We start from the raw sequence: 15,158 nt of genomic DNA on the forward strand, positions 1-15,158 counted from the left end.
AATTAAAAAGAATGTAGTTTTCTGTACGTTCCAGCCATACCACCGTTATTATTCCCAAAACAAATGTTATCAAACGGAATGAACTTTTGTCGTTGACTGTACATGTACATGTAGTGCTTAAGTGAGCAATAAATTGCAGTACATCAAAACTAACAATTATGATTGACAACGAATGAAATAAATTTAAAGGCCATAAAAATTTATTTTTCTCGGTTTTCTTAAAAACTACGCATGGGAATATACCATCAAATTTGTCGTTTTGTTCAACTCGATGTCATCTACAAACTGATGTCTTTTCTTTACGGAATATTATAATAGGCCTAAAATGGAAATTAAAATTTTAGAGTTAATCGTAATTTTAGGCTGTATCTCATTAATCACATTGTGTACAGCCATCTTACTAATCTCATAATGAAAAGCTTGATGTAGGTATACTTCAGTGTCACTTTCATTTTAATAGATGGCGCTGTTATCGTACAGTGCCAAGTTTTGTGCTTACAAAACATTTTTTTTTCAGTTTTATATAAAAAAAACTACGCATGAGGATTTACGAGGTATGATCAAAAATACGTTGAATAATTTTGTTAGAAACAAAATAATAAATTTACATGGACTTTGATTTAATCTCATTCCAAGTACTGTCCTTGACTAGCAATGTACTTATCCCAACGTTGAATGGATAAGAGCATTGCTGGAATGCTTCTTTTGAAAGGGCGTTCAGTTGCTCTATCTTAATGTCAGGAATGGTGTCCAAACATTTTCCTTCAAGCACGGTTTTAATTTTTGGGAAAGCCAGAAGTCGCGTCATGTTACATCTGCAGAGTACTGAGGATGTGGACAGACATGAATATATATATATATATATTTGGCCAAAAACTCCTGTTCGTCAGTCAAAAGTCGGGGAACGAATTTCGCATTCTTCTCATTTCCAAATTGGTAGTTAAAATGCTTTGAACGGACCTGTACGATATGTTGTTATTTGGAAAGCTCTCGAGTAGTTATTAGCCTGTTTGAACGAACGATTTTCCACACTTTTTGCATGTTTTCTTCTGTTTTTGAGGTTAATGTATATCCAGAACGTTTCTCGTCTTTTACCGACTCATTTCCGCTTTTAAATCGCACATACCCCTTGTAAACAGCCTTCAGAGTTACAGCATTACCGCTGTACACCAATTTCAGCATTTCATGAGTTTTTGTGGCACTTTTTTGCAACTTGAAACAGAACTTAATGTTCACGTGTTGTTGGTGTGCGACAGACACGGTAAACACAGCCTCACTCTAGCGGCTCTGGACGCTGACTGACAAGTCAGGACGTGTTCCAACTTGACACTGCCTGTCTCAACGGACAAATTACGTCAAATGGTTATAGCATCAGCAGTTGCTGCTTAAAAAAAATCATTCACCATATTTTTTGACCACGCCTTGTAGTCATCCATATTATTTTGTTCAGCTATCAGTCTCATCTTAAGGCATACATTTTCATTAAATGCTAGTAACATTGTAGAATTTATCACCAGTTTCGACGACGAACAATCAGACCCTTTCGACATGTAATCATTTGGATTTAGTATCAAAGAAAACAATACGCTAAAAATAATCCTAACAGGAAATGCTACACATGTACTACGGCATACTGTACAGAACAAAGTTACTAGGATGAAGAAATAATGTAAGAATATGAAAGAGTAGTTAAGTTGGTTCTAAAATCACTGATACGGATAGCTACTTCGTATGGGAAAGAGCCTTTGGTGCGAGGGGTGCCGTGTTCGATTCGCGGTAGGAACATTCGGTCGAAAAAGTGTAAGAGCTTTTTCAGGCCAACCATCGCGAATGAGGTTTTCTTCATTCATACCAGGCAAATGCCGAGGTGTACCTCACATGTAGGTCCCAGGCTACTTCCTCCTTCCCTTCCCCGGATAGTGTGCTCGCCGAGGAAACGTTATTCCTCGAAACGTGACGGGCTAACACGGCCATAAATACAAAAAGTCCAGAAATCTAAATCCTAAATCGTATGGAAAGAAATTTTAACATTTTATAATTCATTAAACAATCCTTTTTCTTAATTGTAATAGTAAAATGTATTTAACCCCCTCTGAAACTTTACGTTATGTATTTTTAAGTATAAATTAATTATTTTATTTCCTCAGGATAAAATGAGGATTAATTGTTTTTTTTTTTTAAAAAAAAGCAATTAGTTCATTTTCGGTAAATCACAATGTTATTCTTAGATAATATAAGATAAGAACGAGTTAGGAGCATGTATCAGTTCATATCAGGACCAAATGGAATCTAGAACTCGATGTATATTGTGTTGTCGAAGTCCCCTTCACACATAATTCAAAACTTCTCTTCTGATCATTGTCTATTAAGAAAAAAAAAATCAATTACCATTATCTTCGGAATTAACTTCAATTATCGTCTGTTAAAAGGTATAGGTACGGCAGAACTTAATTGAAAGTAGATACATATGTTTGTTTTTGGTCGTCCTCAAGCAATAGTAGATTAATAACTGAGGTAAGTGAATAGTACATAAGAAGATAAGAGTGGGCGGTAACATTGCTTTCTGGTCCTTGCGGAGAGTAATGAAATGGGAAAAATTTATAGTTTGAAATTTCTTTTAAGCTGAGACCTGTTCGTAAAGATCAGTGCGTGAGCAGAGTAGTTTTTGTTTTTTGTTGTTTTGGGCAGAGAGGACGGAATTCAAGGGGAGGAGTTTAAGATGTGTGCTACAAGAAGTATGTGACGGTTAGTGATTTAAAGTTGTTCTTGCTGTATTTTGTGTTTACTTACGTGTATCTATCAGTAAACACGATCTATGGAGCTAATTTGTTAGCGATATTTTATACTAGAACCAGGTTGGTGAAACCTTTTGAGTTTTAACTTCAGTGTTTGTTTTTTTAATTGCTATACTTCTTTTTCTAAAACCTCTTGCATGATTGCTAAAGGATTTTTCTCTCTCTTTTTTCGCACTAGATACATGTATTTGTGTCTTCCACAACAAATATTACCTATGGATATTCTTCGGAACATCCCCTCTACTTTATTCACCTACGTTTTTTAATACATACTTGAGTGTGTTTTATTTCTATTTATTTTAGTGGGAGGAGATAATGAAATTGAAGACGAAAAGAAAATCCGGAAGACCTCCAAGAAATAAGCAACGTAACAAGATACAGCTCACGAAATATTGAATAATTGCTAACAAACTCATAAATTATAGCTAACAATTTCTCGCATATATAACTAATGTTTCTGAGAGCTATATGTATTCGAGGGAGTACTAAAGCTTAATATAATATATATGTTTGTAAACGTGTTTATGTGTAGATCTATATGTAAGGTATAATGTAAATAAAATGTTACAAGGTGTTTTCCAACAGGATACAAATTAGCGGGAGAAAAGGACAAGATAAACGATTTTAAGATTACGCTATCGATATACTTTAGTATACTGACTTATCTTTATATCTTAACACATAATATATTGCTGAACATGACTCTTTTTTCTCTTAAGTTTTCTAGAGCAGACTTGAGCGATTTTTAAATGTTGCGTTAAAAGAAAACTAAATTTCTCTTGTTAATAGGTGTATTATGCACTGAATGTTAATGAATACAAATAAATTCGATCTAAAACAAAATACAGAATTCGTCCTCATCAAAGTTACATTTATTGCTACCCAAATAGACCTGTATTTTAAAATGTTACTGTTGCCCACCAAACGAGAAATTTCTCATTTTGCTTCGATTTTCGAGGAGAAACAAGAAACTTGTCATTTCTCGTGTCATTTTCGAGACGAGAATCGAGACAAGATAAGAAATTTCATGTGTCTCGTGGCAACACTAGTCTTAGTTCCCAAACACTGTTTTTATGTTATATAATGCACAATATAAAATTATAAAATGATAAAGTAATTGTACAAACAAAATGAAGAAACTTTGTCAGCATTTAAAGATACGCAAGTCCTTACACAATATAGTCCAATAATAAATATGGTTTAAATGCTGTTGTATCATACCGTTCGTGGACCTCTTGTGCATTAAGGCAATCTTGAGGAAACTATTTGTAGGAAAAAAGAACAAAATGGTGAATTTAACTCTACAATACATAGAGTGCCCCAAGGTTCCATCCCTGAAGTTATGCTTGTCTTTGATCAAACTCAAGTGTGTTCATATCCTAATTCAGACAGTAGGTCCCATCTCATATAACAAGGTCGTTAAGCTCTGATTTATCAACCAAATCCATATTAGTTACAATTTTGGTCAAAAAATCCTGGCAACTCCACCTTTGTTAAAAAGGATGTATCTGCTTAACTGTTGGTAGAATATGTGTAAATCCGGGTTGTAGTATTAAAAATTAAGAATTGATATTTTTCCCACAAAAACACTAACGTCGTCCTGTAATTATTTCATTAGAATACGCTGAAATTCTTGTCAACATCATCTAGGGCTTACAGTAGTTAATACACTACGTATATATATGTATGATAAGTAATGAGACTCGCCGCGCCGCGGCGCGCGTGTCGCTGGAGCGGGTTTGTCGGTGATGGAGGATGTAGGGGGGGGGGGTCCGAGCAAAGCAACGCACCGCGCGTCAGTTGGCTCCGAGCCTTAGTGGAGCGCGGACAAGCCTTGGACAAAGCCCTTGTGAACATTCTTGTCACGGCGGAAAATCAACAAACATGGAGGGTTCCATCGAACAGCGTTATGCGATCAAATTTTGCGTTCGCCTGGGGAAAACGGCTACTCAGACGCTTTCTCTCATCACGGAGGCCTACAAAGAGGAAGCCCTATCCAAAGCCCAGGTGTTTCGTTGGCACAGTGCGTTCCGGAACGGCCGGGAAAGCGTTGAGGATCTGGAGAGGGCTGGACGCCCGACAACAGTGACTACAGACGAAACTGTGGCAAAAGTGAGGGATCTCCTGAACTCAGACCGTCGATTATCGTTGAGATTGATTGCTGATGAACTCGATATGAACCACACAACAGTGCACAAGATTGTGACGGAACAATTGGGAATGAGAAAAATCTGTGCGAAACTGGTGCCGCGAGTGTTGACTGACGAACAAAAGCAACGACGTGTTGATTGTTGTCAGGAACTGTTGAACCTCATGAACAGTGACCCTAACTTTGAAGATGACGTCATAACAGGTGACGAGTCGTGGGTGTTCCAGTACGACCCTGAAACGAAACGTCAAAGCGCGGAGTGGCACACTCCTGCGTCCCCGCGCCCCAAGAAGGCCAGAATGTCGAAGTCAAAGGTGAAAACAATGTTGATTGTTTTTTTTTTGACAATGTGGGGGTGGTCCACAAGGAGTTTGTACCCCAAGGACAAGCCGTCAACGCCGCCTTCTACAAACAAGTCCTTGAGAGACTGCACAGGAGCGTCAAGCGGAAAAGACCGGCGATCGCTAGCCGGTGGAAGTTGCATCACGACAATGCCCCTGCCCACACCGCCTTCTTAGTGACCTCCTTTTTGACCCGGATTGGGGTGGAAGTCCTTCCACAACCACCCTACAGCCCAGATGTGAGCCCGGCCGACTTCTTCCTCTTCCCGAAGCTGAAGCCACGCTTGAAAGGAACCCGTTTTGCAGACGTCACAGCCATCCAAGCAGCCGTGACCACATTTCTAAAGGACATGCCGGCTGCTGACTTCCAGGGGGCGTTTGCAGCGTGGAAACATCGATTGCAGAAGTGCATCGACGCAAGAGGAGAGTACTTCGAAAGCTTTTAAGTCCCTGTACAGATCAGATCAATAAAACAATGTTTCCAGACCTGGTCTCATTACTTATCATACAAACCCTGTATAAATGAAAATTATAAAATCACCTTTAATTATTTGAAAATATATTGAATTAATAACACTTAATGTATTCACCCTTCAGGATCAAATGGAAGTGCCATTGTGGCATTATTTTATGTTTTTTTTCTTTTTTGTTGTCTAATTAAATCTCTTCTTCGCTCTATTTTAAGTAAATACGTAAAGGAACTTCGGTTGCCCTTGGACATTAATCAACAGAAAAGAAAACTTAATTGGGAAGAATAAAGAAGAGTAAAGAAACGAACATTTTTAAAAATAAAGTTAGTTACTTATAGCGGAATTCTACAATTACATCCGTGTCCTCCATTGCCAGACAATTGATCTTTGTGTCATAGTGATGGTGTCATTTATTTTTGGTATTTAGTAAAGTTTCCCTTACTGATTAAGTAAAATATCCCTTATTGATTCCGAGTTTAAAATTTGGTTCTGGAATTAAGTTGTGAGCCGTACGTGGAACAAAAAGTTCACCAAACGAAGATTTGACACATCGATATTTGATAGATGTACTGTCATGTGTAGAAGAACTCGATTGTTTTTGATTCGAGGGGACATTTTGCGTAAATTCAAGGGGGAATTGCACTAAAATATGTTTACACAAAAGATTCAAATGCCTCAATGAAGAGAAATATACAAAAAGAAAAGTTTCGAAGGGTAGCTGTCGACACATTTTCCACTGCTACAAGTATCTTAAAACATGATCATGAAGCTTAGGTGAACGGTCAGCACTCTCGTCGTAGCAACTGATGGTTGGAAGTCTCAGATTCAAATTCACCGGACGGATGCTATGATTTTGATCAAGATTTTCTTTCGTGTTATGAGACAAATATTGGTTCGTTCCCTTTAAATATATGTTCTTGCCAACATCCTTTTCATCATTCTATCTCAAGAGTCATATTAAGACTATGTTAAAAATGCATAACTGATAGAACAGATGTCTACTAAAACAATTTCAGTGCATACAACTAATGCGTCACTATAGTTTGAAATTTGTTTTGTGGATTCAACTGATTTTATATATCCAAATGTTATTTGTGCTAAAACAATTCACTTCACATTTTACATGAACCTATGATTCGTGCTAGAATCTTAAAATACAATAAACAAAATAAAATTATAGAGCCTGAAACTTTTCCCTTAATATATGATGTGTTGAATACCTTATTACCTCCATCGTTATAAAATTTCTGGATACAAACTTACTTTAATACAACAACATTCAACTCACATGTCGCTGAAGAGGGCACAGAAGCTCAATGGTAGAGCGCTCACCTTTGAGTGGTCCCTGATCGATTCCAAGATATATAAGTTTATGGTGGATAATACCGTGGACCCTCTCGGGGATCTCCAATTACCTCACAGATTCTATCTACCAATTCTTTCATAGTTATTAACTACCTGTCTCCTTTGGCTACGGGGCATTAGCGTCAGACGTAAAATGAAACATTTCATTTTATATGCCGATGCATTCTAATCTTAGAAGAGAATGTAAAAGGTGATGTAATGAACGGTAAAGACTATCAAAGAAAAAAGCATTGGGGATGTTCAACATTCAAAACTTCGTTCATTGATGACATTATTAAATACTCTCAAGTAGCGTCTACCAGAAATATCACCAATGAATTCAACCACTTTATGCTAATACAAATTTGAGAAATTTATTTCTAAAATATTTTTCACCTGTCATTTTTGAATTAATTTCTCTTTGCCTTTAACTAAATAACTCAAATTCGTGAGATAGTTACTATTTGTGCATTATGTTTTGCGAACATGCATTTATTGAATACCCTCTCTGAATACACCTTCAGATGATTATAATAATATAGTGGCGGTATTCAGCATTATAGTGCAAGCTTAGAAAGTCACTGTTCAAATTCGTAATAAGGAAACGCAAGGAAAGCGGTGCTAGGAAATTATGTGGTATAGGAAGTAGAAAAAGGTTAATTTGGGTTAACGGAATTACGGCAGAAATTTCTTTTTAAACACGATACATATGTTTAGCAGAAAACTAAGTAAAGTTGATTTCTTAGCTTTGCCTGTAGTTACAGATTTGTAGTTTATGAAATATTTAGGAGAGTAATTGGGTAAGAAAATAACGATCTTTATAAATGCATACAACAGAAAATACAAACCAAATATTACTAACGGCTCACCAATTTTATAGTGAAATGTTATAGATTCCGTACGACGAGACAGGAAATATGTAGTATGTTCTGTCTTGGCAGTGAAAAGTAGACAAATATGTGTTCTGATGGATATATAATTAAGGGTGATAATATAGATAAAATGTTTTGCTGAGTAATGAGAGAAGTTTCCAAAAAATGAAAATCTGGAAACAGCTTGATTTAATCTGACCAAGATAATTGAAATTATAAATAGGATGTAACATTTGGAACGAGAAATACAACTTTTCTACAAACAATATCAAAATGTTAATAATGTGCATTATCTGTTCATTCTATTTGAGAAGACAATACAAAACAGTATACTCCAGTTGCATTCAATGTCAAGCATGTAAATGTACAAGTAAACATAACGAATACCGAAATCAGAGTCCACTTGAGGCGCTTAGTATCAAAAGCCTTCAAATCCATTTCTTTTACCGAAATTGAGTTATATATCGCTTGTTATATGTTTGATCTAAAGGAATTCCATGGAAACAGTATTTTGTTTAAAAGCTTAATATTTCATTCTAAAAAAACTAGTTCAAATATGGGACTTTGTACGCGCATATATGGAGATTCACTGCACGATTTTCGAGATTATTCGAAACTAAGCGAAATGGATGGGGCGGATTTTAATACGAGGCGCCTCATTTCAAGGTGCCTAATCTGCAAATGTAAGGATTACGGCCATTCCTCCTTATTGGGCAACATAAAACAAAGAATTGTTTAGAGCGTAGTCATCCAGATATGTTGGAGAAGGTGTTCACAGTGGCTCTAGTAAATCGCCTTAATTCATTCATGTCTTGCTCGTTTACGAGGGCATGCTGAATAAAGTAATGAAATCTTACAAATGAAATCTTTAAGCAATTTAGTTAATGACAACTAAGCCAAAAGAAAAGTGTTGTTTTCAGAAAGGGATAATATGTTTTCTTGGGTTTATGGTATAGCCTGACTCAACCTGATCCTTATTCCTCGTGAGACATTTGTTTTTACCACAACCATGTGTCCATAGTAAACGATTTCCTGACATGCTTACATGTGCAGTATACGAGTAGGCTACTGCGTGGAAAGTGGGATCATACAGTTATTGTGGAAGAAGTAGGGAAAAGATACGCTTTTTCTATGAATAAAGAAAACAATATTTTAATTTTTAAAATATTACTTCTCATTAAAATCTTTTCGTTCGCGGTACCTGCGGCATTTTCCATTGTCATTTTGTGTTCTATTTCGAGCTGGTTTGCTTAAGTGTGCAAAAAATATGCTCGTGACTTTATGTGTGATTTTATGCTATAAGAAGAGACCAATTTGGTTTCTAAAAACGCAATTTTTTTTGATTATATTCCAGTGATCCCCCCCCCCCCCAAAAAAAAGAACCGAAGCTATATCCTCAATCTGTTGCACTGACAGACGATATTCATTTACACTAGATTCGATTTTTTTAAAAAAAGAATCAAAACATTCTTCTACAATAATGACAAATTGCACATTAATTGTAAAGCATATTTACCGTACGTCCCTGCTAAGGATATTTACCGTAAATTATGTGATTTTTGGAAGGGTGGCTGTAGCCCAATATCAGTCACTGGCACATGCAAGGAGCATGAAAATATTAATTTTGTATTATTTGTGATCAATCTGACACATTGGATTTTTCAAAATAAAATTTGAAATTTTTATAATGATCCAATAACTTATGCTTCACCCGCTGTGCCCCCTTAAGGCGGTACATTACCAAAATAATATTGCAGATTTGATAAATGCATAACTTTCTGCTAATCCGACGCCGAGTTTCACATTAATTGAGAAAAAATCATTCTCCCCGCATGTCAAACTAAGGATATTTATGATTTTTTAATTTTTGAAAGGGGGCTATAGCCCCATGTAAGTCACTGACCATGCAAGGAGCATTGGAATATTAATTCTGTGATATTTGTGAAAAATCTGACGCTCACTGGCATTTCCGGAACAAAATTTTGAATTTTTAAAAAGATCCATCATCTAATGTTTCGCCCCCTGTGCCCCGTAAGGCGGTGCGTTACCAAAATAACATTCCAGATTTGGAAAACACATACTCTTTAGCTTCATCGACGCCAAATTTCACATTAATTAACAAAAATACCTTCTTCTCGCATGTCTCTACTAAGGATATTTATGATATTTTATTTTATTTTTGAAAGGGAGCTATAGCCCCACATAAGTCACTGGCCATGCAAGGAGCATTAGAATATAAATTCTGTGACATTTGTGAGAAATCTGACGCTCACTGGCATTTCCGGAACAAAATTTTGAATTTTTATAAAGATCCATCACCTAATGCTTCGCCCCCTGTGCCTCCCTAAGGCGGTGCGTTACCAAAATAGCATTCCAGATTTCAAAAACGCATACTCTTTTGCTACAATGACGCCAAATTTCACATTAATTAATAAAAAATGCCTACTTCTCGTATGTCCCTACTAAGGATATTTATGGTGATTTTCTTATTTTTGAAAGAGGGCTGTAGCCCATTATCAGTCACTCTTACATGTAAGGAGCATTGGAACATTAATTCTGTGACATTCGTGATTAATCTGACGTTTTCTGGCACTCCGAAAATAAATTTTGGGATTTTGGTAACACATCACCCACCACCTTTTTACACCCCTTGCCCCCCAAAAGGGGGCCTTCTCAAAATAATGTTTGAGACGGTTTTCTAGCTTTGTGAATGAGTGTTTTTGCATTTCATAACAAATACAACTCATTTGCCCCGAAATCTTTACGAATAATTATTGGAGAAAACTGCTTCCATTTAACATTGAATCTCCCATGAGGAAAATTAACTTTTGTGTTTACACCCCCGAAAGGGGGAATAAACAGCAATTTTCTCCTATTTCCTTTAGAAATTCGAAAAATTCAGATATTTCTCAATAAGAGTGCCAAATTTTATATTAATAGTGTGAAAACTTCATCTTCTCCCAGTGCTGTAGAAAATTACACTTGTATTTCACATATTGCCTGAACTTCATTATGCTACCCTGAATAAGAGAATGCAAAAGAACAGTTGTGCGAGCTCGCCTTGCCCTCGCACAACATATTCCCCTAGGAGTCAAGGATACCAAATGTCATACAAAAGTGATGATTCCCCGTTTGCCCGTCTTTTGTAAATGAAAGCAGATAATGAAATGTAACTAATTACCACAATCATACATAATGTTGTTCTACACCGGAAGAGATGACAGAAGCATTGTCAGAGTTGCCATCCATAAAAATAACAGTGTTACCAAATTGACAATTCTCCAAAAATGTAGCTTAATTGACATATGGATTTAAACCCGGCTGTATTGTGTTAAATTTTATTGCTTATAATGCAATTATATAAAATAGAATTCTTTCATATTTAATAGCACATAATTACGAGTTAGATTGTGAGGGTTACAATGGACGACCGCAGTCTTAATTGTAAGAAAATATAGAATACAGCTTAGGGTAGTGGAATGTGATGTGAAACTAAACATTTCTATATTTTTTCGTTTCGGTGTTTACAAGGTACCTTGGCAACAGAACAAACCAAACACAGCAAACATACGTACAGAAACACTTTATGCATTAACACCACTGGCCTTTCCAGTCAAATGTAGGAAGTGTTTTTCTTGATTCTTGAACATTTAAGATGTATTTGTGTCTTTAACATAACTTATTCTCAATTGAGCAGCTTGGGTCACCAAACTCACAGCACATTCCACGCCTTGAATATGGCACGGTATAGGTTCAATTGGAAGTGGGCCATCAAGAGCTTGAAGAAGATCCTCACTCGTTACATTTCCCAGAACTGGAGGAGGTGTAATCGGTTCACATTCCCAATTAATCATATTTAAGTAATCGCCTGCTTCTAAATTAAGAGTTTTTGGCAACTGGTAGTCTCTTAGTTCGCCAGAGGTTACTTGTCTTGCTTCAGTGATTTGCTGAATTGCCTTTTCTCTACAATACTTCTTTGGGTCAGTCAACATTGAAAGAAGAATATTTTCCCGATGAGCAAAATAACTATTATTTTTCAGTACCTTTTCCATAACTTCCTTGTGTTGTTGTTTTATATCATCAGCATCTCTTAATAATTTGCTAATATACCAGAAGTTTCTTGCTCCTTCCCATACATTTGGATGCGATTTAATTCGACACCAACCGGGTGAATACACTTTCATAATTAATCTCACTAGGTATTTTACGTTTTCTGATGGTTCATTTAGAGAAACATATAGTCGAAGTATTCTATTGGCCTTTGTAAGCCATCTTCCATTATACATTTTTCCTGGCGATCTCTTAGCTAACTGGTCTGAAACATTGCCGCGATGAATACTGTAACACATTTCATAAAGGTATTTTTGATCTGAGCTCAAAGTGACAACAACCTCTGGTGGAATTTCTTGAACACTGATTTCTGTTACGTCAAATTTGACTATTTTCAACTGAGTCAAATCATTTCTAATTTGTTGCCCGATTTTCCCTTTAAAAGTGTGCGGCCCTGAGCTTTTACCATCTATTACTTCAGAAACATGCTTAAAGGGAAGTTCATTTGTGTGTAAAAGACAAATGATCCATTGAAGTGTAGGGATGGTACCGAGACCGAGACAGACCTCTATAAATCGAGACGAGACCGAGACGAGACCATGGTCAGTCTCGAAAGTCTCGGTCTCGTCTCGAATATTGATAGTTATTTTGCCTTTACTCAAAATTTGTTTCGTTGCTGTATGAGATAATATGGGAACGGTTGACTGATGTACCTGCACAGTGGCGTATTTAGGGGGTAGGTATCGGGCTCAAGTCCCTCCCGAAATAAACTTGAAATCATTTTTCGCATTGCATGTACAACACAATGTTTGTTACCCGTTCCTCAAACCTCTCCCGAAACAAAATCCACTGCTGTTGTATATAATCTTCTCCCTCCCCTTCTCTCTCTCTCTCTCTCTCTCTCTCTATCTATCTATCTATCTATCTATCTATCTATATATATATATATATATATATATATATATATATATATATATATATATATATATATATATATACAGGGGCCATTTTAATCTTTCTATGGAAATATCTCGAAAACGGTTGAACATAAATAAACTGAACAAAAACTAAAATAAGAAATACCATGGGGCAGATCGAATGGCGATGTCAGGGTGCCCTCCAGGGCCGCTCTTCATGGGGGCCCGGGGCCCAACTTTAAAATCTTAAATAGAAACATGGGTCGAGTGACACCTCGTTCGATAGGTCTTTAAAAACTAAAAAGCGATGTGGCAAAAGATTTTTCATATCGGTCACCGTATTCAAAATAGTCCCCAAGATATCTTACCTGCATCAGATGAAGGTCCAGTAGCACTAATATGAAAACGGTTGAACATAAATGAATCAAACAAAAAATCAAATATTAAATCCATGGGGCAAATCGAATGATGTTGTCGGGGTGCCCCCCAGGGCCGGCTTTCTTGGGGCCCAGGGCCCAACTTTAAAATTTTAAATAGAAAACATGGGACAAGTGATACCTCGTTCGATAGACTTTCAAACACTAAACAGAGTTGTGACAATGAACAGAACAAAAAGTGAAACAGGATATATATACAGGCGCGGATCCAGGATATGGTCAAGGGAGGGACTAAACCATACTTTGTCTATTTATCCAGTGTAAATCAGGATTGAAGCTCATTTTATTCAGTGTATACCTGAACATTAAGGGGGGGGGGTATAACCCCTATAGCCCTTCCCTTGGATCCGCGCCTATATATAAATAAGCAGTATTACCAAAGCAAAATAAAGTTATATTTTCTCAAATTGTACTAAGGTATTACCTATTTCTAATTTAGATATTAAATAAAACCACAATGCCACATATATTATTCAGTGTAATTATGACAATACAGTATCACTAACATCAACATTTTGGAGATCTCTAATAACTCAAATGGCATAAACGGTGCAATGTGCATCATTTGTATCTTAGCGTCAAATACTATGATCATGGTAAATGTATTTCGAATGAATGAAGGAACAAAGTTACAAGAAATGAAAAATTTAAATTTTTCTAAAGACTTTACTTCGAAATCGTGCTGACATATCACGTCTCATCATGTAGATGCTTTCAAAAGACTTAAGTGATCATAATGTCATTTACAAGAATTGTTATTTCAAACCGTTTCAGAGATACCAAACACATGGATAATGATTGTTTTATTGCTTAAAATAACGCATTTGTGTTAAGTTTTTATAATGATTGTTGTTCTAGTTTGCTTCTATAACATTATAACAATAGTTTTGGTTGTTTTAATTAAAACAAGTTGCAGTTTCATTATTTTAAGCAGCATAGCCAACTTAAATAAATTGCTAAATATTATTCTAAATTTAGTGCAAACAACGTAACTAAGCTGCAAAATATTTTAATAACTCGTAATTTGCTTTATGGTGCAAGAATGGTTTCAAAAGACGACGTTTTTCATAGTGTTTGGGCTATTTATAATGTTAATGTGAAAGTTTTCGTTCCAGCAATACATGCAAATGCAATTTGTAACTGAAATTAAATGTAACTGATAATTTTTCAGTAACACTAGTTGTTCCCCCTAAGCCTTAGGCCTGGTGTACACAAAACCATGCTTAATTAGAAGTTTTAAATACACCCAAGTTACATTTCACTTGTTTTAGTTAGACCACCGACCACCTCAAACTCGATCCAAACCATTAGCTATATGCGATTATTCAAGGATTTACAGTTAGTAATACACATTGTGTTGATTTTTGGTTTGTTTTGTTTTAGTTGAACGTCCTATGATTCTGATCTCATACCTACAATTCTCAGGAATTCTCAGGAATTCTGATCTCATACCTACAATTCATTCTACTAATACCTCTGTCAAACACGAACAACTACAGATGTCGAACATGTCGTCGTATGATCTTAGTTTACACTGAAAATTTACATTTCTCCGTTTACGAGGAACCTTGTTTAGTTTAATAGCAGATTCTACTACCCGTTGTACTTTTAACACTATTCCTTCAAACCCAATACGTGGAAATGAAAACTTTTCCCAAATATTTTGCACTTCTCTAGCAACTATTCGGTAACACTCCTTTGCTGTTCTGCTAGCAGCAGAAAGTTGTTCTTCACGTTTTCTTACATACAAATAATGTCTGAACACGTCTGCTTTTGATGGTAT

General features: G+C 36.1%; 1 long non-coding RNA gene across 1 annotated transcript in view; it reads left to right on the plus strand.

Moving 5' to 3' along the window:
* The first annotated feature begins 2,743 nt into the window (after positions 1-2,743).
* Positions 2,744-15,158, plus strand: part of LOC145675497 (uncharacterized) — a 336,608-nt gene continuing 324,193 nt past the window's right edge. Inside the window, exon 1 of the long non-coding RNA XR_014129134.1 lies at positions 2,744-2,855. This is a non-coding gene — a long non-coding RNA (uncharacterized LOC145675497). The remainder of the gene's footprint in view (positions 2,856-15,158) is intronic.

The sequence above is a fragment of the Thermobia domestica genome, chromosome 18 (genome assembly GCF_964235325.1).
Source record: "Thermobia domestica chromosome 18, izTheDome1.hap1.1, whole genome shotgun sequence".
NCBI classification, from domain to species: Eukaryota; Metazoa; Arthropoda; class Insecta; order Zygentoma; family Lepismatidae; genus Thermobia; species Thermobia domestica.